The sequence below is a fragment of the Dipodomys spectabilis genome, unplaced genomic scaffold (genome assembly GCF_019054845.1).
Source record: "Dipodomys spectabilis isolate Male_0828 unplaced genomic scaffold, ASM1905484v1 ptg000115l, whole genome shotgun sequence".
NCBI lineage: Eukaryota > Metazoa > Chordata > Mammalia > Rodentia > Heteromyidae > Dipodomys > Dipodomys spectabilis.
Genome location: NW_024870792.1, coordinates 12289804 through 12304259, shown reverse-complemented (window position 1 = coordinate 12304259; position 14456 = coordinate 12289804).

Genomic DNA, 14456 nt, shown 5'->3' with positions numbered 1-14456 from the left:
CGCCCAGGCCCAGAGTTCAGGCCCCACGAACGGACCCAAAAAAAAAAATCATTAGATACTATGTGGAAAATGAACTATATATCTCGTGGGTTGGGATGAGAGGGAAAAACCGGGAGAGAGTGAGGGAAGGGGAGACATGGTTCAAAAAAGCTGGAAGTGTCATTGTGGCTCAATTGGTAGATGGCTAGCCTTGAGCTGAAGAGCTGAGGGACAATGCTCAGGCCCAGAGTTCAGGCCCCACGACCAGCAAAAAAAAAAAAAAAAAAAAAGAAAGAAATGCTCTCACCTGATATATGTCCATGTACTAGAACGAATATTTATTAATCAATCACCTGCTCTGAACAAGGTATTTTGCAAAGTGTTGGGAGCAAACACCGTTTTTCCATCACTGATTACAAGCAAAGATCAAGGCTCATGATGATTGGTAGAAAGATTGCAATTAAGATTGCAATTATCTCATTTCATTATTTAATGTGGTGCAAGAAGTCCTCAGCGTGAAGAAAAATAAGAAGCAATATAAAGATGGAAGCCAGGTGCTGGTGACTCACACCAGTAATCCTAGATACTCAGGAGTCTGAGACCTAAGGATTATGTTCAAAGCAAGCCCATACAGGAAAGTCTGTAAGACTCTTATCTCCAATTGACCAACAAAATGCCAAAAGTAGAGATGTGGCTCAAGTGATAGAGTGCCAGCCTTGAACAACAACAACAAAAAAACAAAACTGAGAAAACACCCTAGCCCTGAGTTCAAGCCCTAATCCTAGCACCAGAAAAAAGGAAAAAGAAATACAAATATGGAAATGTTATTACCCGATTCATGTAACTGTAACCCCTATATTAAAAATAAGTAAACAAATAATAGTTATCAAAAAAAGCCAGAGGTGGACCTGTGGCTCAGGTGGTAGAGTACTAGCCTTGAGCACAAAAGCCCAGAAACAGGCACTAAGTTCAAGCCACAAAACCAACACACACACACACACACACACACACACACACACACACACACACACACTAGCACTGGAAATATAAATGGAAATGTTAACTTGTAACCCCCTTGTGAACTACATGAATTTAAAGTTTTAAATAAAACAGTAAAACTCAAAAGCTATTGGACTGCTGGATTAAAGCCCATAAACTACCAAATTTCTGACTTGTAAAGATGTTCTCTCAATTACCTAGGAAATGAAGTTAGAGCCAAACATGCAATTTAAGGCATATAGCATTTTTTAAAAAGAGAAAAGCTCATTAATATCTTCATAAAATGTAGCTATGAAACAAGAAAGAAAATGTTCCTGTGAGAGTAGGGAAATAGCATTCCACCTCTACAAAATTGTTAGGATAGCCAGAGTCCTAAAAAGTCCTGAGCTGACCATCATCCTTTATAATCTCACCTTGTACTTTGGTAGAACCAGTGAATATGAGATTTTTGTCCTAATGATTTTTGCATCAAATAGTAAAAAAAAGTATTTTTTTCAGATATAATTAAGGTCCCAAATCAATTAAACAAAAAGAAGGCATCTGTGTGGCCTGGCCTAATTGGGTGACCCTTGCAAGCAAGAATTTTCTCTGATAGGCTTAGTCGAGAGAGGAAAATAGTCATGTTGTGAAATGTCTGCCTATAGATGATAGATTTTACAGGGAAGGGTAGGATTCAGTAACTTAAAGTGGTAATCAGAACAGCTAACAAAAACACTAAGTCCTCGGCCCTAGAGCTCGGGGAATTGAATTCTGCCATCCACTCACAGAGTTAATGTTAGAAATGAAGACTAAAAAACTTACCTTATTTACAGATAATATGACTGTCTATTCTAAAATCCTACAATAAACAAATGAATATGATTAAGTGGATATAATGTGCTAACATTATATACTAACAATGAATAATTAGAATATATATTTTAAAAGATTTTTAAAACAGCAATAAAAATATAAAGCACCTAAAATAAATTTAACAAAAAATGTATGAAATGTTATAAAAGCCTATAAAAAATACACAAAGAAGACTAAACAGTCTGTCCATTAATTTATAAAACATGTAATTCCAGCCAAATCAATTCTATGATTTTTGACACACAGATACTAAAATTGGTGTGAAAATTCAGAAGGTCATAAACTGCTAAAACTATTTTGAAATTTTTATTTTAAAAAAAAAAGTATGAAAAATAGAATAGGGGGAGGGGAAGCTATGGAGACTTAACCAAGATTTAGCTACAGACATGTTTGCTCACACAGGCCTGTAATTCCAGTACTTCGCTGAGGTGAGAGAAAGGTAAGTTTGAAATCAGCCTAGGCTACACAGCAAAATTGCTTCAAAGAAGAAGAGGGGAAAAGATTGATTACATAACTTTATATGATGTGATATGACCTCAGTCACCATAAATGACTTCATCTTTGGCAGCTAAATACCACTTTGTCTGTACTCTTCCATGATCCTGTTGTCCCTGTTCAAATCATAAATCCTAGGAAAGGAGAGCCATTACAGTGATTTTTCAGGGGGGTAGACATGGGGGGAAAGCCAAGTAGTAGAGCATTTGTCTAGCATGTGTGAGACACTGGGTTCAATCTCCAATACTAAAGAAAGAAAATGTTAAAAAAAAAAAAAAAAAAAAACCACACATAAAAGCAGTAATGGGTGTAGCCCTCATTAAAGTATTTATCATTGGAGTGATTTGTAAAAGAGAGTCCTCTACCTCTTCCAGAAGATTCAGTTAAGAGCAGAAGATACAGGATCAACAGAACAAATTTGCTCTACCATTCCTGTCCCATGTCTGAACTTCGTATCCCTCCTTCTACTTCTATAGCCAACAGATTTTGTTCAGATTTTAAGTATTTTAGGCATTGTAAGCAAAGACTAGAACTTGAGGAGATTCCATGACAAGGACTATTCAAAATGTTATAGCAGGAAAAGAAAGAATAATATCTGTGCTCAACTTCCAAAACTACATTTTGTGATTCAAGATGAAGGTTTGATAAATTCTCAAATATGCTCTATATGAAGGGCAAAGGCTCAGTGTCTGAAAGTAGATATACCTTTTACATGTATGAACTGATTCAGTCCTAACCATGTTCTCTGAGGTAGGTATTCTCACTTCTGCTTTTCCCCAAAACGTGGGATCAACTAAGATACTTGAACTGTTCCATCCTTTCCCCAGTAGCTTCCCAGTTAGTAAGTTACAACGAACTTTTTGTCTTACAATTAAGCCATCTCCAGGTGTTTCCTTTAGTCTCTCAGCAATATACTCCTTACTTCCAATTGTTTAGCAGAGTTAAATGTGGACAAGACAATTATACATCAATGCTATAAAGTTATGTTTAACTTTAAATAAAGGAACTGCATAGCAAATTTCTCATCTTGATTCTAGGAACCAATTTTACCCTCTTAATGTTTATCTGTTTTGAACTTAAGTGAATCCTTATATGTTGTAAATATTATAGATGGATTAATCATTTGAAAAACTGTCGAACAGACCCTTCTGGTCAACAAGACATCTGAAATAGGCCCTCATTCTTTCCCCCATGAAAGCTAGACCTGTCCCTTAAGTCTGCAAAAAGTCTGCATTAAAATGCCAACATACAAGAAGACAGAACTCATGAGAGTAGAAGCACTCCCAGCATTGAGAAAAGAACTTGGGTCTTGGGGTCTGACACAACCATGTTTAAACGTAGCCTCAGACACTTGCACTTAGCTATGTGATTGCAGACAGTTGCTTAACATATCTGAGCCTTGGGTTCTGTCCTACCAATGTAATTCCATTGTTATAATATTCTTTCAAAGACTATTTGTGGTAATTTGGAGGAGTACGAGATCTGAGAACTAGTTCCCTTCCTCATGTTTCCTTAAGGACAATTCCTTTTTCCCCTAGAGGAAGAATAGTGACAAATGAGCAATGGGATGGACAGAGAGGTAGCTGTCCTTCAGGCCACGTTCACTAGAAAGGCAAGATGGTACACTACTAGGCAAAAAGGAGATTTATTTCTATCTCTTGCCCTCTTTGGCTGTTCCCTTATATAGTAGGCACTTAGGTTTTTAATTTTTATACAATAGGCTGACTGAGACGGGCACTTTTATAAATCTGTCAGAAGGTAGATAAATCAGAAACATGAGGATGGAAGTTTAGGCTTGGAGCTGGGGATCAGTGGCTCATGTCTGTAATCCTAGCTACTCAGGAGGCTAAGATCTGAGGATCATGGTTCAAAACCAGCCCAAGCAGAAAAGTCCATGAGACTCTTTTCTTCAGTTAACCACCAAAAAGCCAGAAGTGGAGTAGCAGTTCAAGTGGTAGAACACTAGCCTTTAGCAAAAAAAAAAAAAAACTAAGGGACAGCACTCAGGTCCTGATTTCAAGCCCCAGTATCAACACACACACACACACACACACACACACACACACACTAGACTTGGATGAAATTATAAGTCATTCAAGATCTTAACCCCAGTTGACTCTGATCTTGCTCCTTCCTTTACTAGACTGAAGAGGCAGTCAGCATAACTCAGGTAACAAACCTCATTACACAGCTCCAATGCTTAAAAATGTAAAATAATGATCACTGTGCCTGGAGCCAAATGCCAGCTGATCTCCTTCACTTTGAGGACTCCATCAAGCTGAAATCTCTTCTGTTTTCTGTTCAACTTCCCTCAAGTATCAGAAGAGCAACATCGAATAGTAGCAGTTTCTCTACTAGTTGTGATGTTAGGATGATTAATACCTATCAAAGAACTCAATGTAAGGCCTGAAACCTTAAAACTACTACAAAAAGGGAAAGCATTATAGCTTATTGATATAGGCAGGAACTTTCTGAGTAGAGTTCCAAGGGCTCAGCAAATTGAAGAAAGAATTGGTGAATGAGAATGCATCAAGCTAAAAAGTTTCTTCACAGCAAAGAACACAGTTACTAAACTAAAAAAAAAAAACTACAAATAGGAAGATCATTACCAGTTACATGTCTAATGAAGATACAAGGAGCTCAAGAAATTAAAACCTCAAAAAATCAATAAATCAATTAACAAATAGGCAAATGAGCTAAACAGACACTTCTCAATATAAGAAACATAATTTTAAATAAAACAAAACAAAAATGTTTCAATATTTTTACAGATTGTAAGAACTAAATGGTGCATAGAAACATGCTAATACCAGTTATTCAATGTGGTGAATGTAAATGTATTTCCTTTTTTATTTTTTTCTATTATCTATTCCTATCATGGGGAAAGATTTTCTTTGAAGAAAATATTAGCATACAGTTAGCATATAATTTTCCTATCACTAAGACAGAGGAATAAAACTGACTGGCCATGACTTTATTCTCCCTTGAAGGCTGTCCTTGATATTCATTTCCAGTTGATTTCATCTCTAAATATACTCATGTGTGAACATGAGAACACAGTGTATTTCATTCTGAGACATCTCTAGTTCCCAAGGAATATAGACACTTGATAATACTTGGCAAACAAGAGGAATCTCAGGCAATAACATATTTATTATTCTTCAGTATTCATGGTTGCATGCCTTTCCCTGGCACAATTCTTTATTACTAATAATAAATAATGTATTGATCCATCCCTTTGATTCAAATCTCTTCTGATTATAACTTCAGGGAGAAAGGCATAAGTAGCAATATTCAGGTCCCAGTCCTCCCATAAAAGTCCATAAAGCAATTGTGCTCATCAAGACAAGCAAGACCTATAAAGAAAATACCACACTAATAGCTTGATCATCCACAGTTAGGTGGAAGTCCACTCCAATCCTTTACCCAGCAAAGAAATGGGTCTGATCATGTGATTGCTTTCAGGATCACAAAGTGTCACATTTTGATAAGTGGAACAAATTACAGAAGTAAGTTTTTCTTACTATTTGGTTTCTAAAAAATGATTCTAACAATTCACTGAATGGATAATAGAGTACTGAAAATTTTTGATACAAATAATTTACTTCACAATAAAAATCAAGTATGTTAATGCATTATTTTCTACTGTAAGATATTTGTCATCTGAATTGAGTTAACCAGTTTTCAAATAAAAAAAATCAAGAGTCTAGGAGATTACGTTAAGTATGTAGAATTTTAGATGACAACTGCAAACATAAGAAGTATTTTCCCAACCTAAAATAGCATGATGAAGTAACATTCTCTGCTGCAAGAATGTTTTTGTACAAACAACAAGTTTCTTTTTCTTTTCTGCTATTCGATAAATGCTTCTTACATTCCATGCTGTTTGGGGGGTAGTCGTTCATAATTTTCAAAGGAATCCTGTAACATAAAACTATATCTATTTTACAGATAAAGGCCTAAGTTAAGATGGTATACTTGGAATTCAAACCCATATCTGCCCCATTTTTCTATATTCCATACTCTTATACTTAAGAGTCAACCTGCTGCCTACAAAATCATATTCTCCAGATCTCCCCTATCTATGAATAACTGTCTCATAAGGCAAACCACTTTCTCATTGTGTCACTCTTCTTAGGTTAACAGAATTAATTCTATAGTAAGCTACATTTCCCCAAAATAAAAACTAGTGTCTTACTCACTGTTTGACCGAGTTGTAAAAACACCCAAAAAAATGCTCAACATCCCGGGCCATAACAGAAATGCAATGAAAACCATTTTGAGACTTCCATTTATCCTGGTTAGATTGGCCAACAAGAATATGAACAACAGCATATGTTGGTGGGGATGTGGGCAAAAAGAAATGCTAGGAAGCAGCATGTGGCTCAAAGTTGTAGAACATTAGCCTCGAGTAAAAGAGCTCGGGTAGAGTGCCCAGGCCCAAAGTTCAAGTCCCATGACCAGCAAAACAAAACAAAAGGAATGTTATTGCTCTATTGGTGGGAATGTAAACTAGTAATACTCTGGATGGCAATTTGTAGATTCCTCAAAAACCTAAACATAGAACTTTCCTGTAACCAGCCATACCTCTCTTGGGCATTTACCCAGAACGTTAAAAGTCAGAATACAGTAAAAGACACTCGGGCCTCAATGTTATGGTTGTACTAGTCACAATAGCCAAGTTACAGAAATAGCCCATATGCCCTACAATAGATACCTGATTCCCCCCCCCAAAAAAAAATGTGGAATATACACACAATGGAATTTTTCATCCATTAGAAAGATTAACATTATGTTATTTGCAGGGAAATGGATGGACCTTGAACAAATCATGTTAAGTGAGGTAAGCCTAGCTCAGAGAGACAAATGGCACCTTTTATTTCAAATATGGAAGCTAAATCTAAATCAAAATTCGACATGATAACTTATACAGGACTCTAGACATTCACACACAATCAAACTAAAGGAGGATATTCTTAGGAAAAGAACCCAACCATTTAATGCCTCTGAACATTTAAAATACTATTTATTTGAAACAAATTCCAGGAAATGGAAACAGGGATTTTGTTGTTGGTGGTGGTGGTGGTGGTAGTGATAGTGTTTGATTTTGCTGGAGGGAATTGGAGGGAGGGAGGATGAACATATGCAGTCATGGTATTCAATATACACCATGTGGAAAATGAACTATGCAACATTTGAGCTGGGATGTCCGGAGGAGCAAGCTGGAGGAAGTAAAAGAAGGGGTAACATTTTTGTCCAAAAAGAATTGCACCCACAGGGTTGGGAATGTGGTAGTGGTAGAGTGTTTGCCAGCATGCATGTAACCCTGGGTTTGATTCCTCAGTACCAGATAAACAGAAAAAGCCAGAAGCGGTGCTGTGGCTCAAGTGGTGTAGTGTTAGCCTTGAACAAAGGGAACTCAAGGACAGTGTCAGGCTCTGAGTTCAAGCCCCAGGACTGGCTAATAAATAAATAAATAAAAATAAAAGAATTGCACTCACTATCTGATTTATGAAATAGTAACCCCTCTGTACAATACCTTATAATAACAATAAAGCTATATTTTTTAAAGTACCTCATGTCCCCAAACTAAAACATATAGCAAATTACTTTTGGGAAATTTTCACATCAAAAAATCCAACCTAAAAATTAAGAAAAGTGAGGGAAGGGGTAGAGTGGGAGGAATAGTTGACAATGTTAAAAGGGATAACATTGATCTTGAGGCACCGTATTCACAAACACCTCTGTTGAATGGCAACTCCTCTGTACAACTACTTAAAGAAATAAAAACATTTTTTTAAAGAATTAATCCATGAAGCTGTATACCTTGGTTTGTTTTTAGTAAAGAAGATGTAGTGGTCTTCTGTTTAAATTTTATTATTTCATCCTAAATGTTAAGGTCTGTCTTTTATACCTGTGTCCAAATATCTAGAGTACTGGGTTTTTCCTAGACAAATCTCCCTTGTGATTCTGAGTAGTCTTCCAAGACACGATAGAGTAAGTGTGATCTTCAGAGTTTATGACCCAACAACAGAGCTTTCATTCCAGCAAAATTAATTGACACAGACAAAGCTACAGAAAATTATCTGTTTCTTGAATTTTCTGTTAACAATCATCTAAAGAAGACAAATAAATAAATAAAATCTAAATTTTGGTAGGTTCTAAATTCCTCTTAATGAAACCAGCATAGAATTAAAAACTTGTTATGATTTTAAAAGATCAGCATACATAATGAACAATTCATTTGTATACATAGCTATTTGACCCACATAAAAAGCATTGTGTTGTTTTCAGTGACAAGACAAAGATAAATGACAGGTTCCATACCAATGAGGGAAAAAGTAATGTGTGTGTAACACAAGGTGGTATGTGCTGGGGACATAACTCAGTGGTAGATCTTTGTCTATTATATGTGAAGCATAGGTAGGTTCAATGACCAATACAGAAAAAAATAGATGATATGTGATGTACATAAAATATGGTAATGAGTGAATATCAGGGGTCAGAGAAAACAAGGGCACTGTCTTATTTTTCATAATTATAAAAGCAATCAGAAAAAAATACTTCTGTGTAAGGTAGTATATAAACAATTACTATTATGACGATATTTTGTGTGTGTGTGTAAGCATGCTAGACCTGGGACTTGATCTCAGGGATTGGGGTCTGTCTCTGATCTTTACTTGTTCAATGCTAGAGCTCTACCACTTGAGCCTCACTCCACTTCTGTCTTGTTACTGGTTAATTGGAGATACCCATCTCATGGACTTTCCTGCCCCAGCTGGCTCTGAACCATGATCTGCAGATCTTTCTTAGCCTCCTGAGTAGCTATAGAGGTATGAGCCAGTGGTCCAGCTCAAATGGATGCTTTTAAAGCTAGTTTTCTAGTTTCTTAGAATTCTTTTAACTTACTATCATATGCTATCTTAATAAGTTTTGCTCTGAGTCAATTTAAACTCTTTATTAGGAAAATGGCTGATATTGTTCTCCCACCCCCTTGATGTAATTGAGTTAAACTTAAGTCCTTCCCTACTATAAATAAAGTTAATAAATTGGTGACAGTTTAAATATATTACTTTGAATTTGTGAAGATTATTCACTATCTTCCCTGTGATCTTTCAGATAGATAAAGCATACAGAGAATACATTCTGAAAGAATAAATATTAATTTTAAGGCAAATAGAGATGAAAGTTAATGATGTGAATTTGTTCATGTACTTAAACTGATTAGTAAAGTGAAACTGAACCATCCAAATTAGTCTAGATAGTCTAAAAGCCAGAAGAATTTCTTTTATCTAGGGAGGAGAGAAAATTACATCAAGATGTACATTTTATGTTACATAAAATGGAGTTATTCTTAATAACACATCATTACCTACTGACAATGTTTAAAGTTCCTGTTAGACTAATTTCAGTTTACATTGTAGAAGAAATAGGCCTATCTTTCTCATTAATTTTCTCACCTCTTGAATAAGTAGTGATTATGTTTGAAATAAAGATCCCTGATGATAATATATGGCATTTACTTATGGGTGTGTAGAAGTGATTAGAAATCCTGATTCTGATCTGTGAGTTGAATAATGGTGAGAGAAAAGAGGAAATATCCTAAAACAGCTAAACAGAACCCAGCTCTGGATGGGTCAAATTTATGTTCCCATTCTTTAAAAAATGAATTTCTGTGCAAATCAAAACAACATTGAGATTCCACCTCACCCCAGTTAGGATGGCAAAAATCAAGAACTCTAACAACAACAGATGCTGGAGGGGATGTGGACAGAAGGGAACCTTACTTCATTGTTGGTGGGAGTGTAAACTTGTTCAACCACTTTGGAAAGCAGTATGGAGGTTCCTCAAAAGACTTCCCCTATGACCCAGCAATCCCACTTTTGGGCATTTATCCAAATGTTTACAAACAAGACCACACTAAAGCTATCAGCACAACTCTGTTTATTGCAGCATTATTTGCCATAGCTAAGATATGGAATCAACCCAGATGCCCCTCAGTAGATGACTGGATCAAGAAAATGTGGTATATATACACAATGGAATTCTATGCCTCCATCAGAAGGAATGACATTGCCCCATTTGTTAGGAAATGGAAAGGCTTGGAAAAAATTATATTAAGCGAAGTAAGCCAGGCCCAAAGAAACATAGGTCCCATGGTTTCCCTTATTTGCAATATCTAGTATATGTATGAGTCAAGCAGAAAAGGTCAGATAATGTGATGTTAGGAAAATGAACCCTTAGATATGTATTTAAATGTTTTTTTCTTTCATGCATTTGTTTCTAACGCATTTATAAGATTATTTCTTTGTTGCTTTGTATGTCCCTCCCCCACAGTATAACCCCTGCTTTCACTATATTTGATGTCGATATAATTTGTGGAGGAGATGGGGAAAAACAAGTCGTTTAAGGATACAGGTAGACCTGTGGCAACAATGAGAAGTACAAGTCGTCATATAGAAAACGAACTTTACAACTTTGGTGGTGGAGGGGGGGGTAAGGAAGGATGGGGGGGTGGCTGGGAAGGGATGTAAAGGGTAAACAAAGGAGGAGGCTGCAATGCTTGATAAGAAATGTACTCATTATCTTGCCCATGTAATTGTAACCCCTCTGTACAGTATGTTCACAAAAAATAAAAATTTTTAAAAAAATGAATTTCTGAAGTGTATGTTATAATCTAACCCTCTTAACACAAAATCTAAAGAATAAAATTTGCTACAAAAGAAACTCAAAGACATCTCCTATTCACATAGCCCAGAAACAAAGCAAACCATTCTAGGAATCTCAAAACCATAGACTAGCTGTCTTGAGCAAATTCACTTCTCTCATCCTCCACTACCTCTCCATTAACAATAGGTCAATTACACACTTGAGCAGCTCAGGATTAAAAATAAAAGACAGAAAGCATAAAACAGATATCAAACTTAGATAGTGATAGTGATTGATCTAGTACTTATAAATTCAGTTCTTGAAAGTTTATTGCTTATCTTACTTTCTGAGAATTTTTCTCATCACCAAATTAATAACTTATTCAGGATTCAAACTCAGAATTCAAGTAATTCATCTGGCAGTGATTTTAAGGCCCAGGGAGAGAAGATGGAAGAAGTCATAGGATCCATGAATTGAAAATGGAATGAAGCAATTAGAATTATAAGGATGCTCACCATAATTCTTGCTGAGTAGACTTACTAGTTTCTTGGTAACCTTTGTACATGTGTACTTTGTACTTGTGTCGCCTCATATTTACTATATAAGAAATTTAAACAGGGAAACTAAAATGTTAACTCACTAAAAAGTAAAACCTCATTACATATTAGCCTATATTTTAATGAAAAAGTTTCTTTAGCCAGGCATTGGTGGCTCAGACCTATAATCCTAGCTTCTTAGGAGCTAAGTTAGATCTGAAGAGTGCAATTCAAAACCAGCCTGGGTAAGAAAGAGAGTGAAACTCTTCTTTCCAATTTACCACCAAAAAGCTGGAAGTAAAGCTGTGGCTCAGGAGGCAGAGCACTAGCCTTGGGCAAAAAGGCTCAGAGATAGTGCCTGGGCCCTAAAGGCAAGCCCCAGAACCAAAAGAAAATAAAGTTCTCCAAAATTAAGAAGTATGGTAATATTGGTAATAACTTTTTACATTTCTTTAAATCTTGTTCATGTGTGGCTCTATAGATGAAGTTAAGATCTTCATAAATGTTTCTGTATGCAGTCTACACAACAGGTAGTCTCTGGAAAACTTCCTTAGACAATTGTTTAAGAACAAGGGTGGGCTGGGGATACAGCTCAGTGGTGGAGCTTAGCATGTGTACAGCTCTGACTTAAATCCTTGGCAAGAGAAAAATAGATATTTAAGGAAAAAAATCTGATTCTTTAAAGACATGAATAAAAATGAGCATCTCATTATTATCTCAAAAATAGTTTTGTCCTTCCAAGTCTTGGAAAGAGACTGGAAATCCTCAAGAGCATTGGGCCATACTTTATGAGACACTGGTCATGTATACACTCTTTTGTTTTAATGATTATTTCAAGTCTTCAAAGAAAATGACATTTTTAATTCTTAGATTTTTCTTGGAGGCAATGGCAAAGTACAACCCATAGGGGGAGGTTTGCATTTGCAAATATAAAATTGATAGAGAAATCCTCTGGAAGTCTTAGCGCTGAACTTTAATAATACACAAGATGGGAAAATCTTCAAGTATATTAGAAGTCCAACTATTGCATATGATCATTTTTTTCAACAACATTTCTATGTGATATGAAGCTTTTCTCACTAGGAAGTCCTGTTTTCTCAATAGATTTTTGGCAGCTCTTGTTGCTTAATTAAAGTGGGAAGCACCTTTTGCTGGCTCAGAGGCATTTTTAAAAAGTGAACAAACGCAATTACAGTAGCACCATAAAGAGAGGAGCAGAGTGACAATGTATTTTCTACCATCAATGTGAAAGCAATCGGCACTTTTAATGTTCAGTAATTTAAAAAAATCCTTCACTAACATTGCTAATTAATAAAGGAGAACAAATTGAGGGTGGCATTTTTATGAGAAATACTTTTACAAGGAATATATTAATTCTTTGAAGTAGGAATTCATCTTTATAATGGTTATCTTTAAAGGAAAAATGCATTAGAGTAGAATTAAACAGTGATATTTAACTGCAGAATAGTATTGATTATGTTATTACGCTGTAAAACTTTTTTATGAATGGATTAATTGCTTTAAAGAGCCCCCTGATAGTGAAAAGAAACAACAGATTTTGTGGCCACTTAATGCCTACAGAAGCAATGTGAGAACCTGACTGCTAGGTAAGACAAATACAACAGATGCCATTATCAGGTCAGCCTTGTATCTAGACAGGAGCTGTGGTTCAGTGTTTACAGGCTGAAAGAGTTTTCAATGTGTACTCCCTACCTGAAATCCTGTTCCCTCCATCAGGAACAGAGACTGCTTATCTTCTTTATCAAGCAGCTTCATTAACATTGAGTAGGACTCCCAACATAATAGTCTACCTTGAAATAGGAAGCTTTTTGTGTAATCTTACCTTTGATCATATTAATTACAGCAATAGCACATTCTGTTCTGTTTGACATTTTAAAATGTTGAAGAGAAAAAAAACTTCTCCTGAAAAATGAATTTGTTTTTAAAAAATGCCTTTAGGGATAAAATAGATTCATTAAGAAGTATGTTAAACTCAAGAGTGGTTATATAATACATGAAAAAATAATGTTATTCCAAGGTAGCTAAAGTAAACTCTGTTGATTAAAAAGAAGACAATCATAGATGCAACAAATATGTTTTGGTTTGGTTTTAATATCCTACCTGCATGCTTTTTGTTTTTATTTTTGTGTTTTGGATACACAACAATCAAAGGCACAGGGCTGCTAAGGCAATCAGAAGTTTCAAAAGACAAACAATGGTTGTTTCTCATCTAAACTCTGTTGAAGCCAAGAAACAAATTAGCAATATGAGAATATCTGGGCCCTCAGACTATTCAGATTTCACACAGATAGTAACAAAGGAACAAGACAGAATAACTGATGATTTAAATATGTTCCAATGTTTACAGTCACGGCAGTCAATAGAAAATTGGGGTTTCTCTTTATATCAGAAGGGAGAAAACCAAAGGTAAATCAGACAATGAAAATAACTGCTGGAAGCATAGCAATTACTATGGCAGGCACTATTCTAAAGCATTTCATTTCTACAATACTCCAGTGTCTTTTGTTATAACATTCTTAGAGGGAGGTGCTGGTGTTTTCTTTATCACATCCAAAGAAGCATCCATGGGCCAAAAAAAGAATTACAAGAAAAATGAGAAAAGACATTTCTTGAATAAAGACAAAACCATCGAGTATCAGAATGTATAGGACACTGTTAAAACAGTACATGGAAATTTGTAACTTTTGTTTTGTTTTGTTATTTTATATCCATCTTGGGATTTGAACTCAGGGCCTGGGTGTGGTCCTTGAACATCTTTTGCTGAAGGCTAGCTCTCTACCACTTGAACTATAGCTCCACTTGACTTTGAGGGGAGGGTAGTTTATTGAAAATAAGAGTTCTATGGGGGGGAGTGTAGTCGTGGAGATGGGAGGGCAGGAACGGTAAGGGAAAAACAAAGGAGGAAGCTTGATAAGAAATACACTC